This window comes from Aricia agestis, chromosome 21 (assembly GCF_905147365.1).
Source record: "Aricia agestis chromosome 21, ilAriAges1.1, whole genome shotgun sequence".
NCBI classification, from domain to species: domain Eukaryota; kingdom Metazoa; phylum Arthropoda; class Insecta; order Lepidoptera; family Lycaenidae; genus Aricia; species Aricia agestis.
In genome coordinates, this window is record NC_056426.1 from 10,572,172 (window position 1) to 10,586,048 (window position 13,877).

A 13,877-nucleotide genomic window follows, 5' to 3' on the forward strand; every position below is an offset into this window, starting at 1 on the left:
ACTCAGGTTGGCTGAACGCCGGTCTTTCTTCTATCTTACTTTCTGCATATTATTAGCTTTCTTGTTTTGCACATCATATTTTAGTTATATATTCTGTTTTTCGCCATCTTTTCTTCTCTGTCTTTCCTTGTATTTATACCTTCTCTACACATTTGTATGTCTGTATCGTATAAGTCTGTGTGTGTTTGATGATGGATGGGCCCGTGGGCCCCGAAGCCTAAGTTTTGTGCCCGGCGATAGGCTGCATGGTCACTCGGTGAGTCCAGACCGTTAGGGCACAGGGTCGACCCAGCCTTAAATGGGGACCAACATGATGGAAGAGCGCATTCTGAAAAGTACTCCCCGGGTGGGTTCTGGTTGTCCGGTGGACACCGGAGAATCCCACACCTCCTCGAAAGAGGAGGTCTGCCAGTTGTATACGGGGCCGGCACAAAATGCGTTGGAGGGTAAGGAGGCCGCAGTGGCGGCGAGTGGAAATGGTGGCGCGACTTCGCGCGAATGTTCGGAACCAGCGCACCTAACCGCGCCGGTGGCGGACATTGTAGTGACGATCACCGGGGGCACCCCTGTCCCTAAAAACGACGACCCTAGGCACACGACTCAGACGCCGATTGTGCAACTGGAAAGGATGACGAATGTGGAAAACGGATTATGGGGTGAAACACCCGTATCCGTAGAAAGAGAGCACAGCAAGTTCTTCAGCTTGGAAGGAACTTCGGATGACTTTGAGAGCGGAAATGAGACCAACGTCTCCCAACGTCACGCGAACGAAAGAGAGGCAATGCGTCGTCGCTTCCGCAAGAGACGTGGGAGCGAAGTCGACAACGACGACTCGGACAAAGAAAAGGGTGCCGCCAAACCGAAGTGCAACAAGCGCGGAAGGGGACGGCCGCCCACCACCGTTCAATACGTGGGCCTGCATCAAACCAGAAAGGATCTTGCCGCCACTGAGCGGAAGGCCCAGGAGGAAGATGCAAAGCAACAAATCCAGGCGATCACAAGGAGGCTACCACAGCAACGGTCCCACCGGCTGTCGGAAGCATCCTACCATTCCTCGGACGTAACAATGGCAGACGACAATGAGGTGACTTCAGCCGCACTCGGAGCGACCATCTCTTCGAGCTTGAACATCATCTCCACTGCGGCGAAGAACCTCAAAGGAGGAAACTTGAAGTCATTGAAGGATGCTGTCGCCGCTATCAACAGCGCGTGCGCAGCGCTCATAGACAGGTCAGCCTCCACGGAAACTCGGGCCCTGGAAGCGGTGAATAAACGCCTTACCAGAGAGCTCGCAGAAATGCGGTCAGAGTTCGCCGCTGTCAAGCAGGAGCTCAATAACTTGAGACCACAGGCCGCCACCACGGCCCCCTCGCACACCATGGAGGAAATGCTGGAGCGAGCAGTCCGAGAGGCAGTGGCCCTATCAAGTGCCCGGCTGGACGCGCGTTTGGAAGGCCTGGAGGCTCGGCTGCTTCCGGCGCCGCGTCTGCGCCCTCCACTTGCAGCGGACCTGAAACAAAAGAGACAGGTGCCTGCATCGCCATCCGCAGCACCGTCACATCAGATAGACATGCCGGAACCGGAACCAGTGGTGACAACGCTAATGCCACCGTTGAATCCCGGCCCGGCACAAGGGAAGAAAAAGAAGGTCAAGAAGACCGCTGCCGCCGTTGAGGCCGCGGCTGTGAGACGCGACGCTGCAACAACATCCACAGCGTTGAGATCCGGTCGTCCACAAGAGTGGACGGAAGTGGTAAAGCGGAAGGGGAAGGCGCAGAAGAAGCCCGAACAACCGGTAAAGTCTGCGCCCACCAAAAAGAAGAAAAAGAGAAAGAAGAGGGAAAGGCTGCAAACTCCCAAAACGGCAGCAGTCGTCCTGACGTTACAGCAAAGCGCAGCGGAACGTGGCCTGTCCTATAAGGACGTGATAGATAAGGCGAAAGGACAGGTTGATTTGGTGGCTATGGACATCCCGTCCTGTAAATTCAAGCAAGCCGTGACCGGTGCTCGCATGTACGAGATATCCGGCGCAGCCTGCAAAGAAAAGGCGGATGCCCTCGCCATCAAACTGAGGGAGGTCCTCGGAGTCCAGGACGTACGGATCTCCAGGCCCCAGAAATGCGCAGAACTACGCATCAAGGGGCTGGATGATACGGCGACAGCCCAGGAAATTGCTGAAGCCATCGCTAGACATGGTGGCTGCTCCGCGACAGACATTAAGGTTGGAGAAATCCGTTGTGAAAGAAACGGATGCGGCTCGGCCTGGGTGAAGTGCCCAGTTGAGACCGCCAAAAAGGTGACGTCGCTTAACACGCGAGTGTACGTGGGTTGGACGGTGGTGCGCGTGGTGCTCCTTGACACGCGTCCCATGCGTTGTTACCAGTGCCAGGAGACCGGGCACACCCGCGCGACCTGTACCAGCGAGAACGACCGCAGCAGACTCTGCTTCCGCTGTGGTCTGCCGGACCACGCAGCTGCGCAGTGCAAAAATGCACCACACTGCGCACTCTGCGAAGCGAGCGGCAAACCGGCGGACCACAGTGTCGGCAGCAGGTCCTGCGGAAAACCGGCACCGAAGAAGAAAGGCTCTAGAAAGAGTAAAGCGTCCCAGAAGCCCGCCAGCACACCTTCGGCGGATCCTGGATCTGGAGAGGCCCCGATACAAGCTCAACAACGGCTTCCCATCGAATAATACAGTGTAACCTGAACCACTGCGCCCGGGCGCAGGATTTACTGGTTCAGTGCATGGCGCAGTGGTCGATAGACATCGCGCTAGTGTCGGAGCCGTATCGGGTCCTCCCTAGAAAAGATTGGATTGGGGACACCGACTCGCTGGTCGCGTTGATATTAGGGCCTAAAATCGTGCCACCGAACGCCAGAGACACGACTAAAGGTCAAGGTTTCGCGGTAGTCAAACTGGGGTCCCTGACAGTGGTTGGGGTATATTTTTCCCCAAACAGGCCGCTGGCAGAGTTTGAAGCCTTCCTGCTACGGTTGACCAGCTTCATTAGCGGAGCGGCCGGCCCTGTGATCGTTGCCGGGGACTTCAATGCGAAGTCAACGCTATGGGGCTCCCCGGCGACAAGTGCAAGAGGCCGAGCAGTCCAGGTATGGATGGAGTCCACTGACCTTGTGCTGGCAAACCAAGGCGCAGTAAGCACTTGCGTCCGCCGACAGGGCGAGTCCATCGTGGACTTGACCCTGATCAGTTCGTGGGCAGCCCGCCACATCACCAACTGGCGGGTCGAGGAGGACACGGAGACTCTTTCTGATCACAAGTACATTCGTTTCGACGTCTCAGCTCGCGCGTCAGAGCTTGGCCGCACAATTCCATCTAGTGGCGGCCCCAGATGGGCCTTGAAACGAATGGACTGTGAGTTTCTCAAGGAGGCTGCTGCGGTGGCATCTTGGGTGTCACTACCGTCGGATGACGTCGAGGCTGGCGCGGAATGGCTCAATGAAGTGATGCGCAACGTGTGCGACGCTTCGATGCCTCGAGCAGGCCCGTGGAGACCTCGGCGACAAACGTATTGGTGGCGTCCCGAGCTACACCAACTGAAGCGGGAATGTACTGCGGCACGGCGCCGTTACAAGCGATACCGCAGGCGACGCATAAGGCACCAGCCAGAAGAGGATCGCTTGTACGACGAGTACCTGTCAGCTTGTGCCACTCTACGCGAGGCCATAATACAGGCGAAGGCCGACGCGTGGAAGGAGTGGATACATACACTTGAAGACGACCCGTGGGGCAAGCCGTACAAGTGGGTAAGAGAAAAACTGCGCCCGGCTGCCCCACCACTGACACAGACAATCGACCCGGATCTTCGCAATAGAGTCATCGCAGCCCTCTTTCCATCTGGGGATGAGTGGACGCTACCAACGATGGCTCAACGGGAAGAAGACTCTCCGGATAGTGAGGAGGAAATACCGCATGTCACCTCGGCAGAGCTGGCGGTAGCGGTCAAAAAGATGAGCAGCAAAAACACGGCACCCGGTCTAGATGGAATCCCGGGCCGTGCATGGGCTCTTGCTATGAAGGAGCTAGAGCCGCGCGTACTCACCGTTTTGACCAACTGCTTGGTCCAGGGTAGGATACCGCGGCGCTGGAAGAGAGGAAAGCTGGTCCTACTGCGGAAGGCCAATAGACCGGAGGACCAGCCGTCGGCGTACCGCCCTATAGTACTGCTCGACGAAATAAGCAAGTTGCTTGAGAGGATTATTGCGGCGCGCCTCACTAAGCACCTGGAGAACGTCGGGCCCAACCTGAGCGAAAATCAGTTTGGTTTCCGCTCAGGCCGATCTACTATAGGCGCGGTAGCGCGATTGCGCGATATAGTGGAGGAGGAGGTGTCCCGGGGCGGGGTAGTAGTGGCAGTGTCGTTGGATATTTCCAATGCCTTTAATTCCCTGCCCTGGGAAGTCATCAAGGAGGGACTTAGGCGGCACGGCGTTCCGAGATATTTGCGCAAAACCATAGGCAGTTACCTCTCGGAACGCTCAGTGCAGTTCCCAACCCAAGACGGTTGGGAGGAGCAGGATGTTGATTGCGGAGTTCCACAGGGATCGGCACTGGGGCCGGGCCTGTGGAACATTGGATATGACACGGTGCTCTCCGGCGACACCCTGGACGGTTCCGAAAACTTATGTTACGCGGATGACACGTGCTCCGTCAGTCGAGGGAAAACCTACAGAGAAGCGGTCATCCGCGCGACAGCTCGGGGGTCCGAGCCTGAGCTGCCGGAAACTTTACATGGGAGTCGTTCGCTCAATGACGATGTACGGGGCGCCGATCTGGGGCGACAATCTGTTGCCAAAAAATCGTCTCGTACTGGGAAGGATCCAAAGGGTGATGGCGACGCGGGCAGTGCGCGGATACCGCACGATATCCAAGGATGCGGCATGCCTGCTCGCGGGTGCCACCCCATGGGACTTAGACGCCAAAGCCCTCGCCGACGTATACTGGAGTTGCGCAGCGGTTCGCGCGGGGGGCAGCAACCCCTTACCGGACGCCGTACGTCGGTGGAGGGACAATGCACGAGAGCGTGTCATAGACTTATGGGAGGAACGGCTGCAAGAGCCGCAAGTGAGTGTCAACCTAGTACTGGCCATCCGCCCAGTGCTAAGGGACTGGATCAGCAGAGAGACCGGCGCCCTCTCCTTCCGATTGACGCAGGTACTGACCGGGCACGGATGCTTCGGTCGGTACCTTTGCGAGATCGTTGGAAGAGAGGAAACACCAAGCTGCCATCACTGCGACGCGGATAGGGACACGGCTGAGCATACCCTGACAGCCTGTCCCTCCTGGAGTGGACAACGGACGGCCCTCAGGGCTGTCATTGGCAATGACATCTCACTGCCAGCACTGATCCGCTCGATGCTGTGCGGTGAGGAGGAGTGGAGGGCGGTCGAACACTTCGCAGAGGAGGTGATGACTGCCAAGGAAGAGGCCGAGCGCACGAGAGAAAGGGAGGCGCTCGACTCTAGAAGACGGCCCAGGCGGAGACGTCGCGCCCACAACGGCGACAACCTCCCGCCATAGATGGGGAGCTCAGGGTGACGGCAAGGGGAAGCCGTCACCCATTGCACCGAGCCCCCGCGAGAGTCGTGATCCTCCCGCGCATCGCGACAAAAGGAGAGGAATGGCCTAGACAAGCCCGCACTGGGACCTCTGTTTAGCCTGGGGGGCGAGTAATCGCCCCTCCGAAGAGGGGTCTGCCGACCACCAGGCAGACGACCGCTGGTGGAGTTGCGGTCGCGGTGTCGTACCCGTGGCTCCGTCGTCGGAGAGAGGGCGCACCGCCAAGTTTTAGTGGGTAGGGCTTTCGAGTGAGTCCCACATATCCGCGTCAGGATCTCCCCATACCCCGCGGAATGCGTAAATGCATTTCTTGGCGAAAAAAAAAAAAAAAAAAAAAAAAAAAAAAAAAAAAAAAAAAAAGGTATATTAGCTTTACGAAAATATCACGGCCGCATTTAGAGTAATTGAATGATTACTTTACATTAATTTAATGTAAAATTATGACATAAATTCCATACTCCTTATTTTATTAACCGACTTCCAAAAAGGTCCGGTTGTTAAAATACACATTAAATGTAAGTCACAAAATATGGCTCGCGCAAAAGTAAAAATTCTACTAGGCTCACAGCAATTACATGGAGATATATCACATAACAGATTTGGCGGCGAAATGTGCCGGTGAAATTATGATATCACTTACACGGCCGTAAATATACGTTACGTTCGTATGTGGGTATGAGTTATGACGGAGTGAGGTGTAGTACACTGTACAGGGTAAAAGCAGGCTTACATTGAACAATATGGGAAAGAAAATTATTTTATTCAGTAATAAACATGATTTGATGATGTTTGCCTGAATTTGGTATGTAGAAGATGACGCTCACAACTCTATTGCACCAAAATTTATTGGGAACCATACATTTTTTGCGATTAAAGTATCTCTTTCGATGTCTTTTCCCAGGACTAAAAGTATTTCCATACCAAATATCAGCAAAATCGGTGCAGCGGTTTGGGTTGAAGAGGTAATAGCCAGATACACTTTCGAGCTTATAATATTAGTACTTAAGGCGGGGATTAATCTCAATCCAAAACGATAACCTTGCACACAACCAAAGACCAAGCGTATACGCATCGCAATAAGATTCATTTTAGCTTAGCATAAAACTGTAGTTACTCGGGCGGATCTTCTCTATTTTTCATGTTTTTTTTAAATATCTTTGGAAATAAACATTAAGAAACAAAATTGTTCGGTTAAGGACATTTTAATATAGATTTACTAACAATTTATTCAAATAAAATGTATAATTATCCTTGTTAATACTTATATTTCGATGAAATAGATTTTTATCGGAGGTGAGTTTGTAAATTAATTACAGCCAAAGTATTACGTTTCATTAAAATGTTCATGGTTTAAGGTATTTTAAATATTGTGCTTTATATCTCATATTTTTTAACACTTCGTTATTATATTGGAACTAGGTAAACCGGGAGTCACGGAATAACAAATTGGGGTTTATCCTCGCCTTAAGAGCCCATATGACCCTAACTTGACTACATACTTTAACCTAGATCTCAAAATCTGTAAGGTCTAGAAAACTGATTCTTTGTCACAAGTAACTTCAGTTCATAAAGATTAAATGCTCAAGACGAAAACACGATTACTCAAAAAATGCTCGATAGTTTCTTTTTTACAAAAAACCTTGTTTTAGACACATTTTTGCTTGGATCTTCGAAGTTTGCTGTCTTTTCTTTAATATTTTTTAATATCTAAAAAGGTATTGATAAAACCTAAATTTGCTCAAAACACTTTTTTCATAATCATTATAGTTCGTCTTTTATTCAAGTAAAACTAACTCGGCGATGATTCCGCGCCGTCCTTTTTCACCTGGCATATGAAAGACGGGCGTGAGTGTGAAGAGAGAAGGACGATGTTTGATTTTTAGAGTCAGGTGAGCTCTTAAGGATGTAATATAGATGACGTAAGCTCATCACTTGTGTTGTGTGTGTGAACTGTGTATGTGTGTAAGGAAAATGAAAAAGTTGGTCAACAAGTTAGAAGTGATATTTCTAAGTTTGTAACCTTCGATCACTAATATAGTGATCGAAGTTTGTAACAGATTGTTGTATACTCTGCCTCTACGTGACAATACTTATAATATCGTACTCCCTTAGGCTGGCCACATACGTTTTCCGTATTCGATTTCCGTATTCGGAATTCCGTGAGACTGAGAGTAGCACAAACGTTTGTTATTTTCACGTGCGAACGCGCTGCTTGCACTTGAAACGTACGCGCGGAATTCGTTTAGTTCAGACAAAAGCGGACTGCATTTTCTTCTGATTCCATGCATTTGTATTTACGGATACGGAGAACGAATTCGGAAATCGCATGCGGAAAACGTGTGCATGCGGCCTGTTGACATGCCAAGCGGTTATCAATCTTTTTTGATGGCGGAACCCTTTTAATAAGTGTCATTTTTGATAGACCCCCAAAAAATAATGTGTTGTCTTTGAATTAATCATCTCCATGCTGGTATTTGATGACATTTCTAAAAACAATTTATATGTCGCTCGCGGAGCTTTTACAAAGCCTTTGCCTCCCCGAAGCGCACTTTGAACTCCCATAGCCAAAACCGTGAGAGGAGGCAAAAAACTTTTTCACCCCCGTTTCAAAGTTTCTACCTCCTTTAACTTATAAAAATATTCAGCGAATAACTAAGGTCTACTTGTTTATCCGGTAAACTGCAACAGTCACGTTACAGAATTCCAATTGAGATTTAAGGTTTTCCAATGGCGCCTAAGCTGTGTTTTCTTTGGCCAATCAAGGTAAGCCATTTTGACAACATCATTTTTGTCATAATATAACTCTTACCCCGCGTTGCATTTAGCGTTAAAACGATTAAAACGCTCAAAATAGGATGCATTTTGAGCGTTTTGATCGTTTTTAACATCAAATGGAACGCGGGGTTAGTGTCTTCTTCTTTTCTCATAACAATATTCAATTACTAAAACATGAAAACGTCAAAGAGTAATCCAGAGTAAAACTACAGCTATCTACTCTAAACACATCAACAATAGAGTTCAAAATCCTATACCATTCTCAAAATAAATGCACTTTTCGCTAGTAAATGCCCGTTTTGTATTCTTCCCGCACCGCCATATTGTGAGTTGTGACGTCACGCGCCATGTTGCGACGGCACGCGCCATCTTGTAATGTCGCTATTGTTTATTCGGCTGGGATAACAATATGTCGGATTATCTCCTCCGCTACAAAATATTAGAAATAATGTTTCTTCCCTGTCTGTTTCTTTGTGGAAAAGATAAATATTTTAAGACAACTTTAGGATAAAAACAATAGGTAACACTGTAGGAGTGCCGACATAAGTGAAAACGAAACAGCAGAAGGAGCCCCAGCGTCATGAATTTGCCAATACAAAAGCAAAAAGTTTCTCTTTCACCGCTGCTACTTTCACAATGAACATTTTACAGGGAGTCCCCCTGTAAAATGTTAAACACACCCTTTTTTGGATGTGTAAAAAATGTTACTCGTGTACCTTTATATTAAGATATTCCTTCGTTTTAAAAGTGAGATTCATGTAATTTATGGACGCCCCTTTTGAGTGTTTTACCAAGGACTGAAACACGTAGAGTTTTTACCATTCAGGTACGGAACCCTAAAACATTAAAAGCTTCCTTAAAAGTATCCCATTACCAGAAACAACTTCAAAATTAAACGACAAAAGACTAAAGGTAGTCCTAAGATAATCTCATCCGCCCCTCTGCTGCAAACTCGACTCTAACTACAGGAAATAAGATGCGAAGTTGAACGTCAGCCTCCAAATCTTGAGTCCGCTCACCCCACTCGAATCTCAACTCTAATTCCCGGTAATAAGATGCAAAGTTGTGTGCGCTCTCAGCGTGCTTCTTCAACGAAGGATCATTTAAAGAGATTTCTTTCTCCAATTATTTGAACGTCGTCTTACATCGAGATAGACTTAAGAATAATAGATATGGCGGAAATCCTTTTTGTTTTTTTTTTTGCAAAAAATCGTGTTGAAAATCTGATTTTTATCTTTAAGTAATTGGCCAAGTGCGAGTCGGACTCGCACACGGAGGGTTCCGTACCATTTACGAGCAAAAATAGGCAAAAAAAATGTATTTTTATATGGGAGCCCCCTTTAATATTTATTTTATTATTAATATTATTAAAGTACTTACTATTTTGTGAATATTTCAAGTGCCTACGTCTACCCATTATTGATATAGAGAACAAAAATGCTAAAACAAATAAAATTTGTTGTATGGGAACCCCCCTTAAATACTTGATTTATTTTGTTTTTAGTATTTGTTGTTATAGCGGCAACAGATATACATAATCTGTGAGAATTTCAAATCTCTAGCTATCACCTTTCTTGAGATACAGCCTAGAGATAGACAGACGGACTACAGACCTTAGTAATAGAGTCGACCGTTTTTATCCTTTGGGTACGGAACCCTAAAAAATGATGGAAATTCGTGTATTCCCTAATTTTCATCCTCGGATTTACATTTTAGCAGCCGAACAGCGTACAGTCCTAAATCGCGCTATCGAAGTATCTGAGATCTGCGTGACATGAACAACCTCTCCATGACATGACATGACTGAAGTATACAGGGATATACTTCAGTCGTGCATATGATATGCAGGGTGTAACTAAACTAAGTGATAATACTTCAGGGTGTGTATATAAATATCTAATATATAAAATTCTCGTGTCACAGTTTTCGTTGCCATACTCTTCCGAAACGGCTTGACCGATTCTCATGAAATTTTGTGAGCATATAGAGTAGGTCTGAGAATCGGCCAACATCTATTTTTCATATCAAAAATTATTTATATGGCAAAACAACGTTTGCCGGGACAGCTAGTATATAAATATAAATATCAACATTATATAATATTCAAAATATTAACCAAACTTTTAAGGGCCGAGGGTCGAAGCTTCAAAGGGTAATCCCTTCTAGTTGTATTCAAACGAAGTAGACCCTTGCTAAGAATTTGTAAAGGGTAAGTTACTTATAGACGAATTATAGGATAGATTTGTCTATTTTTGGACATAATAATTATATTGTCAAGGCCGACAACACACCTGCAGCTTCTGATGATGCGAGTGTCCATGTGCAAAGGTAGATGCTTTCCATCAGGTGACCTGTTTGCTCGTTTGTCCCCTTATTTTAGAAAAAAATGGTATCATTTCCTTCCTAACATAAACCTTCCGTGGACTTTGTACAGACTCAAATTATAGACTGCAGGACTGCAGGACCATGTCGAAAATTGATGGGTCATAATATGTACCACCTGGTGAAGTACATAGGACGATATAATAGCATAAAATAATAAAATGCAGCACTATGCCGTTACTTGCAAGCTGTCCAACTGAGTTTTTTTTATGAAATAAGGGGGCAAACGTGCAAACGGGTCACCTGATGGAAAGCAACTTCCGCCGCCCATGGACACTCGCAGCATCAGAAGAGCTGCAGGTGCGTTGCCGGCCTTTTAAGAGGGAATAGGGTAATAGGGAAAGGTAGGGAAGGGAAGGGAAGGGAATAGGGGGGTAGGGAAGGGAATAGGGTAGGGGACTGAGCCTCTGGTAAACTAACTCACTCGGCGAAACACAGCGCAAGCGCTGTTTCACGCCGGTTTTCTGTGAGAACGTGGAATTTTCGGTTGAGCCGGCCCATTTGTGCCAAAGGATGGCTCTCCCACGAAGAGTGCTCGTGAGAAGTCAAAAGTGCATAAAAATATATGATCAAAATGTACTCAACATTTTGATCATATATTTTTGTACGGCATTTTTACCATCGATAGATACATGAAAAATAATAACAAAGCGGGCAGTGCCATACAAAAATAGTGTGCAACAAAGTCGGTATTTTTTTCTGACCAGGGCGGTCATTTGGTTTCAATACAGCTTCGAATCAATTATTCCGCAACGCCGCGCCGTACAATAATCATGCGACAAGGGGAAAAAATCGAGGTTCACAACCCCCTCTTTTTCCGTGGTCCGGGGGGTGATTCTATGTCTGTGCCGAATTTAATCAAAATTGGCCCAGTTGTTTCGGAGCCTATTCCATACAAACAAACAAGCTTTTTATTATAATTAGTCAGTACTAATAATTATAATAAAAAGCTTGTTTGTATGGAATAGGCTCCGAAACGAATTTCAGTGTCGCGAAGGAACCGCATATTAATTTGCAAAAATTGATGACGATGTACTTTCTTATGACTCAAAGTATTTCCATACCAAATATCTCCAAAATCTGTTCAGTGGTTTAAACGTGAATAAGTTTAGTAACAAATAGACGTCTACTCATAAAATTTGTATATTTAATGCGGCTCACATAAAGCTTTAAAAGACAGGGGGTCTCAGACAGATAATTCCTCGGTACCAGAAACTTTAAAGTTTAAACCTTCTTCCACCCCTGAGTGCCTAGTAATGCGACAGGTGAGACTTTTGAACTGTCGAATTTGCATCTTATTACCCGGGGAGCAAAATTGAAATTCCAACGACGGACCTTTGAAATAATTTAAGAGTTCCGTTAAGGGAAATCTTACATAGTTTTTAAATTCAACTTAAGTGCACAGTATAATATTATACAGTACTGTATCTGAGTTGGGTTCTTGAAGTCATATTGCTCAACACAGTGAAACGTTTTACGCGCGTGCAACGTGATACTAAATTGTTTTGCTACTATAATAAGTTTTTACATTTTTTTTTTATGAAAGAAGGGGGCAAACAAGCAAATGGGTCACCTGATGGAAAGCAACTTCCGTCGCCCATGGACACTCGCAGCATCAGAACAGCTGCAGGTGCGTTGCCGGCCTTTTAAGAGGGATTAGGGTAATAGGGGAGGGTAGGGATGGGAAGGGAAAGGAATAGGGGAGGATAGGAAAGGGAATTGGGCCTCCGGTAAACTCACTCACTCAGCGAAACACAGCGCAAGCGCTGTTTCACGCCGGTTTTCTGTGAGAACGTGGTATTTCTCCGGTCGAGCCGGCCCATTCGTGCCGAAGCATGGCTCTCCCACGTATAAACATCGTCAAGCATTCTCTATAATATGTTTACGTATATTAAACAGTGTCTAGTTTGCTCATAGTAGAAAACTATTCACATACTCGTACTACAAAGTTCTACAATATAGAGTTGTACTGACTTAATACGCTAACTACATGCCTAGTTGGCGCTCGACCAGGCGTGAGTTAAGCCACATCTGCAGATCTTGCGGTCATTTAGTAGAACTTACAATCTGCGAGTAACTTAAACTGTTGATTTACCTGAAACAAAATAATAAAGTTGAGTCTTAAACGAATATTCCTTTATACAAAATATGTTTTAATACCGCTGAAAAACTTTTATAACTTTTAACTTTTCTAAAGAAAAAAGTCTTGTCGAATTTAGTCGACATTAATGATTTTCTGCCACGTGCTGTAAAACTATGGATGAATTGTCACCAGCAGTATTTTCGGACTAATATGACCTGCAAACCTTCAAGACGAAGGCGTATTCTCATACAAACGTAATCAATAATCATTTCCCATAAGAGAATATTTACCATATTTGAGTTATTATTCAGCTTAAGATAGTAATTATTGTACCATTGGTACATTATCGTTGAAGGAGTAAATTAAACACAGAAAACGTTATCACTGAACACTCTACTCCCGGCCGCGGCTGGTAAGCAAGTGCAGTAGCATTGGTAGTAAGGCGGCCATCTTTATTTATCAATACACTACAATTACCTAGGTTCCAGTACAAAGATTCACTGCAAAATGTGTCAAAAAATATGAACGATTACAATTTAGTATGTAAATATGTATCTTGGTATTACGTTTGTATGAGAACTGCGATGGCACCCGGACTCTTAAGAGGATTCCACACCGCCATTTTTTCCATAGAAACGTTGTCCCCTGTTTCCTCCCTGGATAATGCTAGTAGAGTTATAATTTTTTTCCTGAATATCTACGGCCACTAATACAATGTCCCTATGTTTTCCTTTTTTTCATAATTTAATTATTAAATAAGATATGAACGTTCAAAAACCCAAAAAAATGGCCAGATTTTCCACTGTGTTCAAACGTCCAGAAAACAGATTTGGATAGATTATACAAAAAAAGCAAAACATAGGAACACAGCTCAAGCCTTTTTTTAATCTTTAATGAAAAAAGTACTTAAATCGGTTAAGTTTTGGAGAAGGAATCAGGGGACAACGAATCGTTGATTTTCTGGATTTTCTGCAGTTGTCTCTATCGCGTTCTGCGGTATAGGCTTGAGGTAAGGGAGACAGCTATAGATATTACACGTACTTTTTTTTCATTTCTCTA

At 46.0% G+C, this 13,877-nt stretch overlaps 1 protein-coding gene across 2 annotated transcripts in view; it reads right to left on the reverse strand.

Moving 5' to 3' along the window:
* The window catches only part of LOC121737761 (complexin), a 295,632-nt gene that overhangs the window by 125,756 nt on the left and 155,999 nt on the right, over positions 1–13,877 (reverse strand). The gene's annotated exons all lie outside the window — the stretch shown is intronic.